An 18,259-nucleotide genomic window follows, 5' to 3' on the forward strand; every position below is an offset into this window, starting at 1 on the left:
CGGAGGCCCAGAGAGGTGATGTGAGCTGCCCGAGGTCACATAGCAGACAAGTGGTGGAGCTGGGATCAGAACCCAGGTCCTTCCGATTCCCAGGCCCGAGCTCTATCCACTAATAATAGTGATTAATAATAATAAGGACGGTTTTTGTTGAGTGTTTAGTATGTACCAGACACTGTACTAAGTCCTGGGATGGATACAGGTAAATTGGGTTGGACACAGTCCCTGTCCCACATGGAGCTCACAGTCTCAATCTCCATGAGGTAACTGAGGTACAGAGAAGTGAAATGATTTGCCTAAGGTCACACAGCAGACAAGTGGTGGAGCGGGGATTAGAGCCCATGACCTTCTAACTCCCAGACCTGTGCTCTATCCACTACGCCATTCACTAGGCCATGCTGCTTCTCCCTGAGTGTTAGGCAGGTCGCTGGGCACTGGGGAAAGAGACCAGATCAACAGATTGAACACAGTCCCTGCCCAACACGGGGTTCAGAGTCTAAGAGAAGGGAGAACGGGGATTTTCTTTCCCTTTTACAAATGAGGAAAGCCCAGAGAAGTTAAGTGACTTGCCTGGGGTCACATAGCAGGCTAGGAGTAGAGCCAGGACTAGGCGTTGGGACTCCTGGCTTCTAGTCACATGCTCTTTCCCCTAGGCCACACTGCCACCCAGGAACACTGGTCAGCTCTCAAACCTGGGCTCGGGAATGTAGCGGAGAGGACAGAAAACTGTCTCCATAGGGCTGTCGGAGGCAGAGTCCGTAAGGAGCCCGTGGAAGAGAAGATATTTTTCTTCCTAAGCGGATAGGGCCGAAGCCCACGGAAGCCCCTGCTAATAATAAAAGCCCTTACTATGTGTCAAGCACCGTTCTAAGTGTCGGGGTAGAAATAGGACAATCAGATTGGCACAGTCCCTATCCCACATGGGGGCTTACGGTCTAAGTAGGAGGGAGAACAGGGATCGACTCCTCATTGAGGATACTGAAGCGACTTGCCCAAAGTCACGCAGCAGAGGTGGAATTAGAACCCAGGTCGACTGACTTCCAGGCCCGATCTCTTCCCACTAGGCCGCGTTGATCCTCAAGAAAGCTGAGCCTGAGGGGCTGGGGTCGGGGGAGGGGGGCTTGTTTCTGGAGATAAGGCCTTAGCGACCCCAGAAGACTTTTCCTTCCTGCCTCCCGCCCCATTTCCCACTACTCTACACAGTCGGGCGGGGTTGAGGTGGGCAAGAGGGCTGAATTTAACACGTTTATTTTTGAAGCACCACAGCCAGGATGTCTTTTCTCTGCGGTCCCTGCAGGAAGCTAAAGTCTAGGCCTGATCATAAAACAAGACCTTAACCCTTGCCTGGCCCTGGCTTCTGGGGTGTCTCCTGGGCTTGTAGTGGGTGCAGCCTTTCAGTATGGGGCACGTATTGTGTGCAGAGCACTGTGGTAAGCGCTTGGGAGAGTACAACAGAGTCGGCAGACACGTTTCCTGCTCACAAGCAGTGTGGTCTAGTGGATAGAGCCTGGGCCTGGGAGTTAGAGCCCAGGACTGGGAATCAGAATGTAATTATTGTTATTATTAGGTGCCGTCGGGTCGTTTCTGATTCGTAGCGGCTCCATGGATATACTTTCTCCAGAACGTCCTGTCCTCTGCCGTGATCCTCAAACCTCCTAACGGTTCTTCCGTTATCGTTGTTTATGGTCTCTATCCATCTAGCTGCCAATCTGCCTCTTCCACGTTTTCCCTGGACTTTCCCTAGCATTAGTGTCTTCTCCAGAGAATTAGTCTTCCTGATTACGTGTCCAAAATATGCTAATCTAAGTCGAGTCATTTGGCTTAATTTGCTCCAAAATCCATTTGTTTTTTAATCGGGCTGTTCACGGTATTCGCAAAAGCCTTCTCCAACACTACATTTCAAAAGAATCGATGCTCTTTCTAACCTGTTTTTTCACTGTCCAGCTTTCGGATCTATACATTGTCATCGGAAACACCACAGAATCGACAATTTGTGTTTTTGTGGTAATTGTTACATCAGTACATTTCATGACCCTTTCCAGGCTCTTCATAGCAAGTCGTCCTAACATTAATCTTTGGCGTATTTCATACTACGAGTCAATTCTAATTCTAATTCCGGGTTCTAATTCCAGTTCCATCACTTGTCTGCTGTGTGACTTTGGGCGAGTCACTTTACTTTTCGATACCTCAGTTATCTCATCTGTAAACTGAGGATTTAGACCGTGAGCCCCTTGAGGAACATGGACTGTGTCTAATCTCATAAGCCTGAATGACTACTTAGTTCAACACTTCGTTCAGTGCCTGGAACATAGTAAGTGCTTAACAAATGCTACTTTTTGTGGGACATGCCCCCCATCCTCCACCTCCAGGGGCTGCCTATTGACTCCTCCAACACACCCAGGGCCCAGATGGTGATTTCACCCCCGATGTAACCTAATGTGGGGTGACTGGTCACTTTTATTGGGGCTCAAGAAAAATCTCACAGTAACGGTAGACATCAGGCATTTATTGAGAACCAACTGAATGCAACACACTGTACTAAAAGCTTGTGAAAGTGCAGAAGAAGCACAAAATAATTTCCCTGCCCACAAGAAGCTTCCGCTCAAACAGGGTGTTGCTCTGTGGGCCATAACCACGGTCACCGGGCCTTGCCTCTCCCGCCACTAGGCCCCAGTCCCGCTGCTGGGCTGCTGCCGTGACAGAAGGGGTGGGGTGGCTATGAAGACAGAGCCAGCTCCTTAGGTCGCCCCATGGGTATGTTCTCCATGAGCGGACCCTCCACTGACTTCCCTGAGGCAATCCAGATAGGTGACTGTTCATCGGCCTGCCGGAAAGAATCCAGATAGGCGATGACCTTCCTGGCCTTCCAGAAAAATAATACTTAATAATTCTGGTATTTGTTAAGCGCTTTCTATGTGCCAGACACTGTCTTAAGCTCTGGGGTGGATACAAGCCAATCGGGTTGGACCCAATCCCCGTCCCATGTGGGGCTCACAGTCTCAATCCCCATTTTCCAGATGAGGTAACTGAGACACAGAGAAGTGAGGTGACTTGTCCAAGGTCACACAATAGACAGGTGGCGGAGCCGGGATTAAAACCCATGATCTTCTGACTCCCAGGCCCGTGCTCTATCCACTGAGCCACGCTGCTTCTCATGACCCGGACTCAGGTTCTGGGTCTCTGACACCGTGGATGGAGATTCCAGGCCGCACAGCAGATGAAAGACTCTGCTGTCTTGCCACCTGGAGATCCGGTCTCGGAGAGGAGGAGCGGAGTCTCTGGGAGATACCAGTCAGCCATTTGCCAAGGGTCCCTGCCAACTTATGCCCACTGTGAGTCTGTTGCTTCTGCTGCTCCACACGGGCAGGAAATCACATTAACTCTGAGATGTCAGCGGAGATGAAAGCCGCACCAAGAAAGCACAAGGCCTCGCCCAGCTAATAATAATAGTGATGATGGTGTTTATCAATAATAATAATGATGGTATTTGTTAAGCGCTTGCTATGTGCCCAAACTGTTCTAAGCACTGACACTATGTTCCAGGCACTGTGCTAAGTGCTAGGGTGGATACGACATAATCACATCAGATATCGCCACATCTCTGTCCAAGGTGGAGCTCTTGGTCTAGAAGGGAGGGAGAGCAGGGATCTTCTCTCCATTTTACAGAGGAGGGAACCGAGACGCAGACGACTTGACTCGTCCAAGGTCACACAGCAGACAAATGGCGAAAGCTGTACTCTTTCCACTAGGCCACACCGCCTCTCACCCGGTGATGTGTGGTTTGCAGAAGGACCTTGGTCCACCCTACCCAGCCCAAACAGCAGTGGATTTCCATCCGTGCTGATGCCCTCGACTTGGTCACATCGCATCTCTACCTTCCATCCAAACCCTTCTTCTCTGTCAAGAGGTATTTCCAGATTCATCTCCCCACCAGGCCCTTCTTGTCACCTCTTTAGCTACTTTCAGCCCTCTCCCCAGCTTTATTTATTAATCCACTTGAATTTATTATTTATATCTTCATCCATGCTCTTTCAGCTAAGATATATCGATCCTCTTGGGCCTACTTGTGGTTCTCATTAAACAGCTCCTCGAGGGCAAGAATCATAATCTACTAACCTTTCTGTACGCTCCCTGAACTCGAGCACACCAATACCCTGCACCCAGAAGGCACTCAAAGAATGCTGTTGATGGAGAGGATGAAGATGAGGAGGAAGGGGGGCAAGTCTGTTTGAGTTCTAGTCTGTTGAAGTAGCGTGGCCAAGGATGGGGCTGGGAGTCAGAGGACCTGAGTTCTAATTCTGGGCTCTGCCACTAGTCTGCTGTGTGACTTTGGGCAAGTCACTTAACTTCCCTGAACCTCAGTTACCTTATCCGTAAAATGGGGACTAAGACCGTAAGCACCATGTGGGACATGGACTGTTTCTAAGCTTCTATCTACCCCAGTGCTTAGTACAATGTCTGGCACATAATAAGGGCTTAACAAATACCTTATAAAAAGAAAGCATAAGCCTCTTGTGGGAAGGGATCGTGACCCTGCTCTGATTTGTATTTCCCAACCAATAGATAGTACTGATTGATGGAGCGATTCTAAAATTCATTCATGTATTCAATCGCATTTATTCAGCGCTTACTGTGTGCAGAGCACTGTATTAAGTGCTTCGGAGAGTACATTATAACAATAACCAGGCACATTCCCTGCCCACAATGAGCTTGCAGTCTAGAGGGGAGGTTTGGGAATGGGGTACCCTCTCCTCAGAGACCTGGCCAGACTGAAAAATCACCCCAAGCACCATCTCCTTCTTGCACCATCATCTCCAAGGCCCCCAGATCGGAGGCAGCTGCTGCCAATTATTTTACTGTCATTTGTGGCTGATTAATGTTGGCCTACAAAATGGGACAGGTGAGTGAGCTTGTTAGCTGGGGCCTCTTAAGTATGCAAGCGAGCGGCCTTTTAGATTACTCATTCACCAGACTGTGAGTTCCTGTTTGTCTGTGACCGCCAAATGCCACAGTGAAGGGCAAGGAGATACAAAAGGAAGGTAGGGGATTATTTTAATGTCCAAACATTGCATGGGGCAGATGTGATAGTGACAGCTGAGAGTCTCATTTAGGTTTGGAGTGGTGATTAGGCTGTCGGGTTTTATATTCAAAGCTGCCTGATGATGATACTAAGCCCTCATTTCCTTTTCTCCCACTCCCTTCCGCGTTGCCCTGATTTGCTTCCTCTTCTGTTTTCATCTGATGTGTGTAGAGGTTTACCGTGTGCCATGCACTCTATGAAGCGCTGGGGTGGACACAAGCTAATCAGGTTGGATACAGTCTGTGTCCAAAATGGGGCTCGCCGTCTTCATCCCCGTTTCACAGATGAGGTCACCAAGTCCCAGAGAAGTGCTTGCCCAAGGTCGCACAGCAGATGAATGGTGAAGGTGGGTTTAGAAACCGGGTCCTTCTGACTTCCTCTCTTCTGTCAAGGCTCACCAACACAAGGCCCAGGCTGTATGGTAGTTGGTAATTGCCTGTTTCTCCTTGTCTTAGGGCTGTGTGGAGGAGGGAGAGCAGATTTATCACTATATTTAATCTTAGAAAGGGGGCATTGCTTTCTGTGATCAGGGGAGGGAGGAAGAACACTAGGAAAGTGGGCCATCAAGGGAGTGTTCATGGGACCTGGTATCTCCAAGCACTATCAGTATTATTATTACCGTGGTATTTGATAAGGGTTTCCTGTGTGCCACTTCGCTAAGCAGTAGGGCAGATACGTGACATCAGATCAGTGTGGTTTTTTAAAATGGTATTTAAGCGCTTACTATGTGCCAGGCACTGTTCTAAGCACTGGGATAGATACGAGATAAGGAGGTGGGAGACGGTCTGTGTCCGACACGGAGCTCGCCGTCTTAATCTCCATTTTACAAATGAGGTAAGTGAGGCACAGAGAAGTGAAGGTGCCCAAGGTCACACAGCAGACAAGCGGCAGAGCCGGGATGAGAATCCAGGTCCTTCTAACTCCCAGACCTGTGCTCTATCCAACAGAGTACAGTATTCATAATCCAAGAAAGAGAATGGGTATTTTAGTCCCACTTTACAGATGAGGAAACAGAGGCCCAGGCATATTAAGTGACTCGCCTAAGATTCCACGGCCGGCAAGAGGTTTGCTTGGATCCACTCCAGGGCTCAGTACAGTGCTTGGCACATAATAAGAGTTTAACGAATACCACAGTTATTATTACTATTACTGACTGAGCTGGGATTAAAACCTAGGTCACTCTACTTCCTGGCAAATAATAATAATGGTATTTGTTAAGCGCCTACTATGTGCAAAGCACTGTTCTAAGCGCTGGAATAGGTACAAGGCAATCAGGTTGTCCCACGTGGGGCTCACAGTCAATCCCCGTTTTACAGATGAGGTAACTGAGGCACAGAGAAGTGAAATGACTTGCCCAAAGTCACACAGCTGACAAGTAGCAGAGTAGGGATTAGAACCCATGACCTCTGGCTCCCAAGCCCGTTCTCTTTCCACTAAGCCACACTGCTTCCCCTTGGGGTAGATACAAAATAGGTTTGTATCTACCCCAGCACGTAGTACAGTGCCTGGAACATAGTAAGTGCTTATCAAATATCATAAACAAAAAAAGAAGAGAGAAACCAAGTGCCCTCTGAGGTAGTCTGACCTCGATCAGTACATTAACTCTCAACCTCCCACCCCGACTTCAAAGAGCCTGCAGGGCAACTGATGTCTTGGGACCCAGAGCCAGAAGAGGGAGGGAGAAGCTTTAGTTGGACCAGGGAAGCCAAGATCTCTCCTGGGCCAGAGTCCCCGTGAGCTGGGCGGACAGGGACGGCACTCAAATAAAATGAATCCCAATAGTCGTGGGTGACATCGCTCAGGCAACACCGCCATTTTGCAGAAGGCTCCCTGATTCCACCGGAATCGGCCTAGAAACTAGATATTTGAAACTAGACCCCACCCTCCCCTGCCCAATTGATTCAGTGAGAAGCTGTGTGGCCTAGTGGATAGTGAAGTCAGAAGGTCCTGCGTTCTAGTCCCCAATCTGCTATTTGTCTACTGTGTGACCTTGGGAAAGTCATTTCTCTTCTCTACACAGCAGTTACCTCATCTTTAAAACGTGGATGAAAACTGAGCCCCATATGGGACTGGGACTGTATTCAGTGCAATTTGCTTGTATAATAATAATAATGTTGGTATTTGTTAAGCGCTTACTATGTGCCGAGCACTGCTCTAAGCGCTGGGGTAGACATAGGGGAATCAGGTTGTCCCTTGTGGGGCTCACAGTCTTAATCCCCATTTTACAGATGAGGGAACTGAGGCACAGAGAAGTTAAGTGACTTGCCCACAGTCACACAGCCGACAAGTGGCAGAGCTGGGATTCGAACTCATGAGCCCTGACTCCAAAGCCCATGCTCTTTCCACTGAGCCACACTGCTTCTCCAGTATCTACCCCAGTGCTTAGAAACAGTGTCTGGCACATAGTAAGTGCTTAACCAATGTCACAATTACTATTATTATTGTTATTAATGACAATGTATTCCTTTCTTTCGTCTGGGCCAACTGAGATGCCTCCTCTGAACTGCAGACTAGATTACCGAGTAACTCTCAATAGACAAGCAACATGCCTAGTAGACAGAGCACGGGGGTGGGAGTCAGGAGGAGCTGAGTTCTAATCCCGGCTCTGCCACTTGTCTGCTGTGGGATCTCGGGCAGGTAGCTTAACTTCTCTGTGCTTCAGTTGTCTCATCTGGAATTAAGACCGAGCCCTATGTGGGATATGAACCGTGTCCAAACTGTTTATCCTGTTTCTATCCCAGCGCTTAGTACAGTGCCTGACACAAAGTAAGTGCTTAAATACTATTACAAACTCCCATGGATTGATTGGTTTAATGAGACTTGGAACTGACGGTAAGTGTACTGAACATAAAGGTGTCCAGTACCACCTTGGCACTAAGCAGTAGACTATGCCCTCCTTTCCTCTTCCTCCACTCCCTTCGGCGTCACCCTGACTTGCTCCCTTTATTCACCCCCTCCCCCCAAGCCCCACAGCACTTATGTACATAATTTAGTTATTTATATTAACGTCTGTCTCCCCTTCTAGTCCGTAAGCTCATTGTGGGCAGCTTATTATTGCTGGTGATTATTATATTGCAATCAATCAGTCATATTTATTGAGCCTTTACTGTGTGCAAAGCATTTTACTACGTGTTTGGGAGAATACAACAGCAATAAATGGACACATTCCTTGCCCACACTGAGTCTGTAGTCTAGAGGGGGAGCTCCTCTCCCAAACGCTTAGTACAGTGCTGTACACACAGTAAGCGTTCAATAAATATGACCGAGTCAATGAAGGGGACATGTAGCTGAAACCCAGACGTCCAATTTTAAAAGCGGATGATGGTCACTCTTATCAGTGTGGGATTTAAGCCCCCCAAGAGGAGAAGCACTGATGGTTATAACAGGAAATGGTCTGGCTTGGGGCCAGGTGGAACAGTTCTTGGAACTCAGATTCAGCAGGGCCCGGAAGCAGTGTGGTCTGCCCATGCCTGTGAAGGGGAAATCACACTAGAGATCTTCATTCAATAGTATTTATTGAGCGCTTACTATGTTCAGAGTACTGTACTAAGCGCTTGGAATGTGCAAATCGGTAACAGAGACAGTCCGTGCCCTTTGACGGGCTCACAGTCTAATCGGGGGAGACAGACAGACAAAAACAATAGCAATATGACAAGACCAGACCGGGGCTGCAGTAAACTGTAGGAAAAAGGCTCCGTGGGAGGGAAGTGCCTCAAGGAGACGGGCTGGGGTCAGGTGGGAGCGGTCCGGATGGCCAGAATAATAATGATAATGATAATTGAGGCATTTAAGTACTTACTATGTGCCAGGCACTGATCTAAGCAGTGGGTGGATTCAAGAAAATTAGATTGGACACAGTCCCTGTCCTATATGGGACTCCCAGTCTCAATCACCACTTTTACAGGTAAGGTAACTGAGGCACAGAGGAGTGAAGTGATTTGCCAAAGGTCACATGGCAGACAAGTGAGATTAGAACACATGACCGTCTAACCCGTTTCTACCCCAGTGCTTAGTACAGTGCCGGACACAGAGTAAGTGCTTAACAAATACTATTACAAACTACCATGGATTGATTGGTTTAATGAGACTTGGAACTGACGGTAAGTGTACTGAACATAAAGGTGTCCAGTACCACATTGGCACTAAGCAGTAGACTATTCCCTCCTTTCCTCTTCCTCCGCTCCCTTCGGCTTCACCCTTTATTCACCCCTCCCAAGCCCCACAGCACTTATGTACATAATTTAGTTATTTATATTAACGTCTGTCTCCCCTTCCAGTCCGTAAGCTCATTGTGGGCAGGGGTAACTGAGGCACAGAGGAGTGAAGTGATTTGCCAAAGGTCACCTGGCAGATAAGTGAGATTAGAACTCGTGACCGCCTAACTCCCAAGCTCAGGCTCTATCCCCTAGGCCAAGCTGAGAGGTGGGGTGGTCTGAAGTGCTGTAGCACAGAACTGCTTGGATCAGAGTTAGGGTGGCTGTGATCAATATCTGTTCTCTCTCCCACAGGGGACCCGATTAACTTGTATCTACCCTAGCACTCAGTACAGTGTTTGGCGCATAGTAAGAGCTTAACAAACACCAAAATAATTATTAATACCAAAGCCTCTTGACTTTCCCACTCCCCTGGGGGTCTACGTGACTTCAGGAGAGTGTGAATGGCAGGATGGAATCCCTGAAAGACATTTCCAGCGGGAGGGATTCATTATAGACTGCAGAATGGATTTCCAACTGTTGAGGCTAGGAGATAATAATGATGGTATTTGTTAAGCGCTTACTATGTGCCGAACGCTGTTCTAAGCACTGGGGGAGATACAAGGTCATCAGGCTGTCCCACAAGGGGTTCACAGTCTTCATCCCCATTTTATAGATGAGGTAACTGAGGCCCAGAGAAGTTAAGTGGCTTGCCCAAGGTCACACAGAAGGACAAGTGGCAGAACAAGGATGTTGCCCAAGGGCTCCGGGGGGAACTGGAGCACTTCGAGCACAGGGAAAGAAACAATTTCTCAGGTGGGAAGAGTAGACACCTTTTGATCTTTGCTAGAGAAGATGAAGAAAAGAACCCCTCCACCCACATGAAACTAGAGCCACCACACAGAGTGATAAACTAGATGTTATTGGTCATGAACCAGATGGCACCCAGCTGTGAATTCTAAAAACTCAGAAGGGAAACTACAGAAGGAGAATCACGGTGACCTAGTGGATAAAACCCGGGCCTGGGAGTCAAACAAAGGATCTGGGTTCTAATCCCAGCTCTGCTCTTTGCCTGCTGTGTGACCTAGGGCAAACCACTTGACTGCTCTGTGCCTCAGTTCGCTCATCTGTAAAATGGGGAATAAATTCCTGTTCTCTCCCCCACTTAGACTGTGAGCCCCATGCGGGTCAGGGGCTGAGTCAGATCTGCTTGTTACACTGTCCTCTCTCAATTAGAACAATGCTCTGCGTACTGTAAGCGCTCAGTAAATACAGACGACTGACTGTCTTGTCTCCTCTCAACCCCACAGCTTAGTACAGTGCTGGGTACATAGTTGTGGAACCCCAAATCCCTGCCCTCTGCCCTCCTACCTCCCCGTGGTTTAATTCCCTCACTCGGTGACTCTGACACTCTAGCGGGGAGACTGTGGATGCAGAAGTGGCCCTTAGGGGATTAATAATAATTATGGTATTTGTTAAGCGCTTACTATGTGCTAGCTGCTGTACTAACTACTGGGGTAGATACAAGCAAATCTGGTTTGACGCAATCCCTGTCCCACATGGGCTCAGTCTCGACCCTCATTTAACAGATGAGGTCACTGAGGCCCAGAGAAGTGAAGTGACTTGCCCAAGGTCACCCAGACAAGTAGTGGATGTGGGATTAGATCCCATGACTTTGTGTCCCAGACCGTACTCTTTCCATTTTGCGTCTCACTACGCCAAGTAGGCCTACTAGAGGAGTGGACTGATGGGGGTGTGGAGTGAATTGGAAATGCCAACCCTGCTTCCGAATTTAAATCTGCTAAAGCATCTCTAAATCAGAGGAGTTGAAAGCTTAATGGCCATACCTGCGTATGGGCCAGGTGCAAACAAGAGTATCAGAATGCCATTCTCTACCCCCCGGGGCTGCCGGGATGACGTGCCCCAAAGGGGCTGAATCAGCCTCTTTTTGGCAGAGAAATGGGGCTCTCTGAAGAGAAGGCTGGTGGGGACTATGTCCGGCCTGCTCCACTGGCAAGGAATCAAAGCCTGAAGGAAGTTTTATGAGGGATCGACTTTCCCCAGCAGGAAGCTGCTTCAGATGACAGGCACAGCGAATGGGGCCTGAAAGTAGAGTCGCTCCCAGCCTGTGCCCAGGCAACTGCCTGAAACTATTTCCTGCTGGGTGTAGGTTCAAGATTAGGAGTGGAAAGGAGTCATCGAGTCAAGCCCCCTGCCTCCAGGCCACATCACAAGGATGCTTTGCTTCGGGAGGCAGTGGCAGAGGAGGAATTCCTTTTCCATTAGGGATAATTGATGGGGGAGTCTTCCCACCCCAAGGGGAAAGGGGTTTGGTTCTTAGGAAGCATGGGCACCCATTTCCCATTTTGAGGGCTCTGTAGAGGGAAGGGGTGTGAGAATTGGACAAGACACTGACCTCACATCTCCCTCCTTGTATCCGACAGACGATTACTCTCTCCCCCTTCAAAGCCTTATTAAAGGCACATCTTCTCCAAGAGACTTTCCTTGACTAAGCCCTCCTTTCCTCTTCTCCCTCCCCATTCTGCATCACCCCTAATTGCTCCCTTCATTCTTCACTCCCTCCCAGGCCCACACCACTTAGGTTCATATCTGTCATTTATTTATTTCTATTAATGTCTGTCTCCCCCTCTAGATTGTAAGTTCGTTGTGGACAGGGAATGTGTCTGTTTATTGTTATATTGTCCACTCCCGAGCACTTGATACAGTGCTCTGCACATAAGTAAGCACTCACTAAATACAATTGAATGAATGAATCCCTCTTCCTTTAGAATGGGGATTCCAGGTCAGACAGAGACTGTGTCTTATCCACTTATAACAAATACAGTTTTGGCACTTAGTATACACTTAAATATCATTATTATGATTATAATCTTCCCCACTGCCACGTCCATCTCTGCCCTCTGCCTTAGGTGTTTGGTAAGGGGCTGGGTTGGGGCTGGGTCACCCACTGGCCACGATGAACTGATCCAAGGGCTACTAAGTCTGGCAATCTGTCTCCTTCATCTTGATTCTTCTTGAAGCTACTGGACCGCCCACCGCTCCTGTTGCTGCCCCATCTGCAAAATCTTGGTCACCAGCTCTAGCCCTTCAGAAGACTCTAGCACAGCATAGAAGGTAAAGAATATATTAATGATTGTGGTATTTAAGTGCTTACCCTGTGCCAGGCACTGTACTACGCACTGGGGTGCATACAAGCAAATCAGGTTGAACGCAGTCCCTGTCTTATGTGGGACTCACGGTCTCAATCCCCATTTTACAGAAGAGGTAACTGAGGAACGGTGAAGTGACTTGCTCAAGGCCACACTGCAGACAGGTGGCAGATCCGGGATTAGAATCCAGGACCTTCTGACTCCCAGACCTGAGACACTTAGTGCCGAGCCTGTGCTAAGCAATGGGATACAAGACAATCAGATCAGACTCAAACCTACACAGGGTTCACAGTCTAAGAGGAAGGGAGAGCAGGTACCGTATCTCTATTTTACAGAGGAGGAAACAGGGAAGTGAAGCACCCTGCTTAAGATCACACAGCAGGCAAGTAACTGCTGATTCCCAGTCCCGTGCTCTTTCCACTAGGCCACACTGCTGCTCCGCATCTCCTTGCATCTTAACCTCCGCATAAAGGATCCCACAAGAATGATTCATCACTGACATCAGCCGTCTCTCACCCTGAACATCTGAAACGGAGAACTGACACTTTCCTTGTTGCCTAAAAGCCGGGCCTCCCGAGTTGCTCTTTCCTTAACCACTGACTCAGCATATAATAATAAATGCGGTATTTGTTAAGCTCTCACTTTGCGGCAGGCACCGGGGCAGATACGAAGGAATTGGGTTGGACCCAGTTCCTGGCCTACGTAGGGCCCGCGGTCTTCATCCTCATTTTACAGATGAAGTAACTGAGGGAAGCGAAGTGACTTGCTCAAGGTCACCCGACAGACAAGTGGCGGAGCGGCGATTAGAATCCAGGTTCTTCTGACTCCCTGCTCTGTCCACTGAGACATTCACACCTGTTCCTTCCAGCATCCTTTGCTGCTACTGTCAGAGGTCCCTGGACGTGCCATTGGTCCTCAATAAAGGTGTTGCTTCTGGTCCCGTGCATTTGACTGCTGTTCGCTCTGACAGTGAAACTAGGGCAAAGGCTTCTTTTATTGTATTTGTCTCCAAGGGGATGGCGTTAATGAGATGACTGTAATGTGCTTCCTCCCCTCTCAGAAGAAATGCACTGTGGAACAATGAGAGCAGCAACAGCTTATGTAAATGAGTAGGTCTTTGGGCGCAATGTACTATGAATACAAAGTAGCATTATTATTTTTCTTTATCAAGTTTTGCAAATAGGACCAGTTCTTCAGCTCAGTTGAAATTAGACTGTCTACCAATTAGCACCTCCAGAAACAGAATGCTCCAGAAGAAAAGAAAGACATATTGGCTCAGCCGAGAATAGTAAGGAAGGTACTTCATTCAATAATGTTTATTGAGCGCTTACTATGTGCAGAGCACTGTACTAAGCGCTTGGAATGTACAAATTGGTAACAGATAGAGACAGTCACTGACCTTTGACGGGCTTACAGTCTAATCGGGGGAGACAGACAAGAACAATGGCAATAAATAGAATACTTATTAAGCACTGACTATGTGCCAAGCACTACACCAAGCAATGGGGGTAGATACAAGGTAAACATGTTCCTCATCGGTAAAAATGAGGATAAAATACCCGTTTTCTCCACCTTCCCCTTAAATTGTGAGCCCTGTTTAGACAGGGTCTGCCTGATCTAATATCATTCAATCAATGATATTTATCGTGTACTTACTGTGTTCAGAGCACTTGTCCTCTAAGTGCTTGGGAGAGGACAATATAACAGAGATACTAGACCCGTCCCCTGCCCGCAACAAGCTTGCAGTCCTTAATCGCACTGTAGCTACTGTATCTACCTCAGGGCTTAGCATGGAGCTTGGTACATAATTAGCATTTATCAAATAATGACTAGGTAGAAAAGGTGGCAAGCAGACATTTGGGGAAGTCTCCAAGCCGCTGGACCTTTCTACAGAAATTGGAGAAAAGCACAGTGGAAAAAAACACACCTTCTACTCTGCCTCAATTTACCTAAGAAAAAAAAAAGGAGTCCTGAAAGCTTGAGCCTGAACCAAGAGCATGTGAGCAGAGCCTTGCTTAGAGCTGTCACCAATGTAGGCAGATCCTCCTGATAAAACTCTGTGTATCAAAGAGGAAATTAGAGAGATAGAAATGATTACCCTACTACTTTTGGATGAAATTTTATCGTGAGCAAAGTTATAGCGTCTGCCCTCTGAGAAGTCAGATCTGATAGGATTGAAGTCCCCCCCCTTTGAAAATGGTTCAACACAACCTCCCTGCTGCCTAGTGGAATTTGTCCTTTATTTTCTATGTTGGCTTCTTATCAAGAGGGGAAGTTATGATGGTATTTTTGTTCCTGCCTTTGGTTGGCTATGTCTTCCTTGACCGAAGTCTGGTTAGAAGGGAGAGTAAGGGCCATGCCTCAAGTGGGTATAACTGACTCTACGGCATCAGTGATTGGGAGAAATCTTCCTCTGTGTAGTCTTCCTCTGTGAAAGAAGCCATGTGGCTTCAAAATTATTACTGTCAGATCGCCGCTCGAGAGCTTCTAAGTTACGATGCACAACCCTAGGGGAAAAGGGCCTCGAGACCTGGGTTCTACTCCTGGCTCCCCCGCTTGCCTGCTCTGTGACCTTGGACTGATCGCTTAAACTTCCCTGTGTTCCAGTTTCCTCCTCTCCCCTGGACCCCAATGGACACGGCCCAGGTGAGGGCTCTCTGGGGTGGTGCCCCGTGGTGGCGTGGGAATTGGAAGTGTTCCACTCCCTAATTCTTTCCTCGAAAGTAGCGGGGGATCCCGAGGTTGATTTGTCTTGAGAAATGTCTGTCCGCGGTGTTGGATTCTTCTAGATGGGAGTCTGGGAGAGTGCTCTGGATAAGCCCCTGGGGAGAAGATAGTCTCCAGCTTCCCGATTTCTATTGGGGTCAGCTGAATAAATCCCGAAGAGGATCTTCCAAGCCCTAAATGCTCCTTATCAAACATTTAAGAGGGCTTTAAGGTTTTGGTCCAGCTGACGAATCACGAAGTAAGCTTAAATGGTCTGAGAGGTTCTTGCCGACAAAGACGCTTGACTTTTTAGGTGCCCCTTGGATATTTTCAGAGTGATGGAGTTTGAGAGTGGTTCCCCGTCCTCCCTCCCTCTTATTCTCGGAGCTTCGAGCGGGGCAGGGACCGTGTCTGATCCGATCCCACTGTCGCTAATGTCTGCTGTGTGACCTTGGGCAAGTCATTTATCTTCTCTGGGTCTCAGTTACCTCATCTGTAAAACTGGAAGCAAGAGGGTGAGCCCCATGAGGGACAGGAATTTTGTCCATCTGATTAACTTGTAGATACTGCAGCGCTTAGAACAATGTTTGGCACATAGTAAGCACTTAAGTACCATAACTAATTATCATTATTATTATTATTATTATTCATGGCACTTAGCTCAGTGCTTGGCACATAGAGCAATGTGATCTGCTCGCTGTGGGCCGGAATGTCTGCTGTTGCATTCTCCCCAGAGCTTAGTACAGTGCTTTGCACATAGTAAGTGCTCGATAAATACAATTGAATGAAGGAGCCTTCATTCTAATCCTCGTTCTGCCACTTGTGTGCTGTCTAATCTTGGGTAAGATGTTACACTTCTCTGGGCCTCAGGTCCCTCATCTGTTAAATGGAGATTAAGACTGTCTGTCCCATATGGGACAGGGACTGTGTCCAACCTGATTAGCGTGTATCTACTCCAGCATTTAGTAAGCACCTAACAAATACCATTTAAAACCAAACAAAAACACAACCCCACACCTAAACATTCCGGGGCATCTGGTGTCTGCCCTTCATCCAGGGGGCACTTGAAAATTCTGGCACAATCTACCAATTGCCTGGCACTAAGCCTCCTTTCTTTTCTAATGGACAGAAAGTCCTTCCCCTCCCCATAATAGAACCCCCTCCCCCTCTCTATCCAACAGTCCACCACTCTACCTTCAAAATCCTAATAAAATCATATCTCCTCTAAGAGCTTCCCTGACTAGGCTCGCATTTCCCCTACTCCCTCTCCCTTCTGCATCACCTGTGTACTTGGATCTGTCCCCTTTCAACACTCGATATTTTCCTCACCCTCAGTCTCACAGCACTTGTATACCTATCCTTATGCCCTCCCATTTCCCCTATCTGTATTTATTTCAGTATCTATTTCCCCCTCCAAATTGTAAACTCCTTGTGGGCAGAGATCATATCTGTCAATTAATAATAATAATGTTGGTATTTGTTAAGCGCTTACTATGTGCCAAGCACTGTTCTAAGCGCTGGGGTAGATACAGGGTAATCAGGTTGTCCCACGTGAGGCTCACAGTCTTAATCCCCATTTTACAGATGAGGTAACTGAGGCACAGAGAAGCGAAGTGACTTGCCCACAGTCACACAGCTGGCAAGTGGCAGAGCCGGGATTCGAACTCATGACCTCTGACTCCCAAGCCCGTGCTCTTTCCACTGAGCCACGCTGCTTCTCTATTCTATTGAATCGCACACTCCCGAGCATTTAATAGAATGGCCAATAAATACTGATTAAAAAATCTGTGTTGGGCTAGTGAGGTTTGGAATGACGATGGCATTAAGCATTGGGAAAGAAGTTTCAGGAATGCCCTGTAAACTCCTAATCACAGCCTGGAGCTCTACCACAAAGCATGGGCCTGGAAGTCAGAAGGACCTGGGTGCTAATATTGGCTCCACCACTTGTCTGCTGTGTGACCTTGGGCAAGTCATTTCTTCTCTGGGTCTCAGTTCCTTCATCTGTAAAGTGGGGATTAAGACTGTGAGCCCCAGGCAGGACAGGGACTGTGTCCAACCTGATTAGCTTGAACCTACCTCAGCGTTCAGAACAGTGCTTGATAGTAAGCACTTAACAAATACCATCATCATCATTATTATTATTATAACTCGCGCCCTCTTCCGAACCCTCCTCCAATCCCAACTCCTTTGGGAAGCGTTCCCCATCACTATTCCTCTCTCCTGTTCAACCTCTAATGGACTATTAGGAGTGTTTATGGGAGGTTGGAGAATCAGATCACAGATCAACAGAAAATGATCAACCTCCACATTCGCACATTTGTGTGCTTAACACATAGCCTAATTATTGTTATTATTACTTCTACAACATAGGAAGTTCTTGATCAGTACGTAAGCAAACGTATAAAGAAGCAGAGTGGCGTAACGGATGGAGTGTGGAACTGGGAATCTGAAGACAGGTCTTAATCAGAAATCTGCCCTTTGAATCAAGGGCCTGTAAGCTCCTTGTGGACAGGGAACGCGTCTACCAACTCTGTTGTATTGCCTTCTCCCAAGTGTTTAGAACAGTGCTCTGCTCATGATAAACTTTCAGTAAATGTCAGTACTGTACCAGTCTCGGCTACAGGAGGGAGAATCAAGTAGAGGCATACCCAATCTGTTCCTAGTTTGGCCAGTGGCTAGCGAGTGGAAGGCAATCTGCTACAAATCAAAACTCACCCGTGCCGGGCAGCGGTGACATGGGAGAGAGTTGGGGACGGAGACTTGTTTACTGTTTGGATGGAGGCAATGGTAAACTACTTTCATATTTTCACCGAGAAAATTCTATGGGTACACTACCAGAACGATTGGAGATGGAAGTAGGGCGTTCTGAGAGAGTTGTGTCCGTGGGTCGGACACGACTCGACAGCATTGACAATGACAAAAGCCACCGATTGAGAGGACCCACAGGTGTGTCAGCTTATTGATGCTAACTCAGATGTTTTCTTGTAAAATATGTGAAAAGAGACAAAATGCTTGCATGATTAGAACTAAGGGCTTTGCGGCTGGGCCTGAGATGAGAGCAGAGGAGGGGGAACTGATGTTACTTCAAACTGAGAATCTTTACTTCAGAATCA

The 18,259-nt window shown here is 47.7% G+C and overlaps 1 long non-coding RNA gene across 1 annotated transcript in view; it reads left to right on the forward strand.

Moving 5' to 3' along the window:
* Window positions 1-4,941: 4,941 nt before the first annotated feature.
* LOC114817482 overlaps window positions 4,942-18,259 on the forward strand; it is a 33,363-nt gene continuing 20,045 nt past the window's right edge. The window contains exon 1 of the long non-coding RNA XR_003765341.1: window positions 4,942-5,036. This is a non-coding gene — a long non-coding RNA (uncharacterized LOC114817482). The remainder of the gene's footprint in view (window positions 5,037-18,259) is intronic.

The sequence above is a fragment of the Ornithorhynchus anatinus genome, chromosome 16 (assembly GCF_004115215.2).
Source record: "Ornithorhynchus anatinus isolate Pmale09 chromosome 16, mOrnAna1.pri.v4, whole genome shotgun sequence".
Taxonomy (NCBI): domain Eukaryota; kingdom Metazoa; phylum Chordata; class Mammalia; order Monotremata; family Ornithorhynchidae; genus Ornithorhynchus; species Ornithorhynchus anatinus.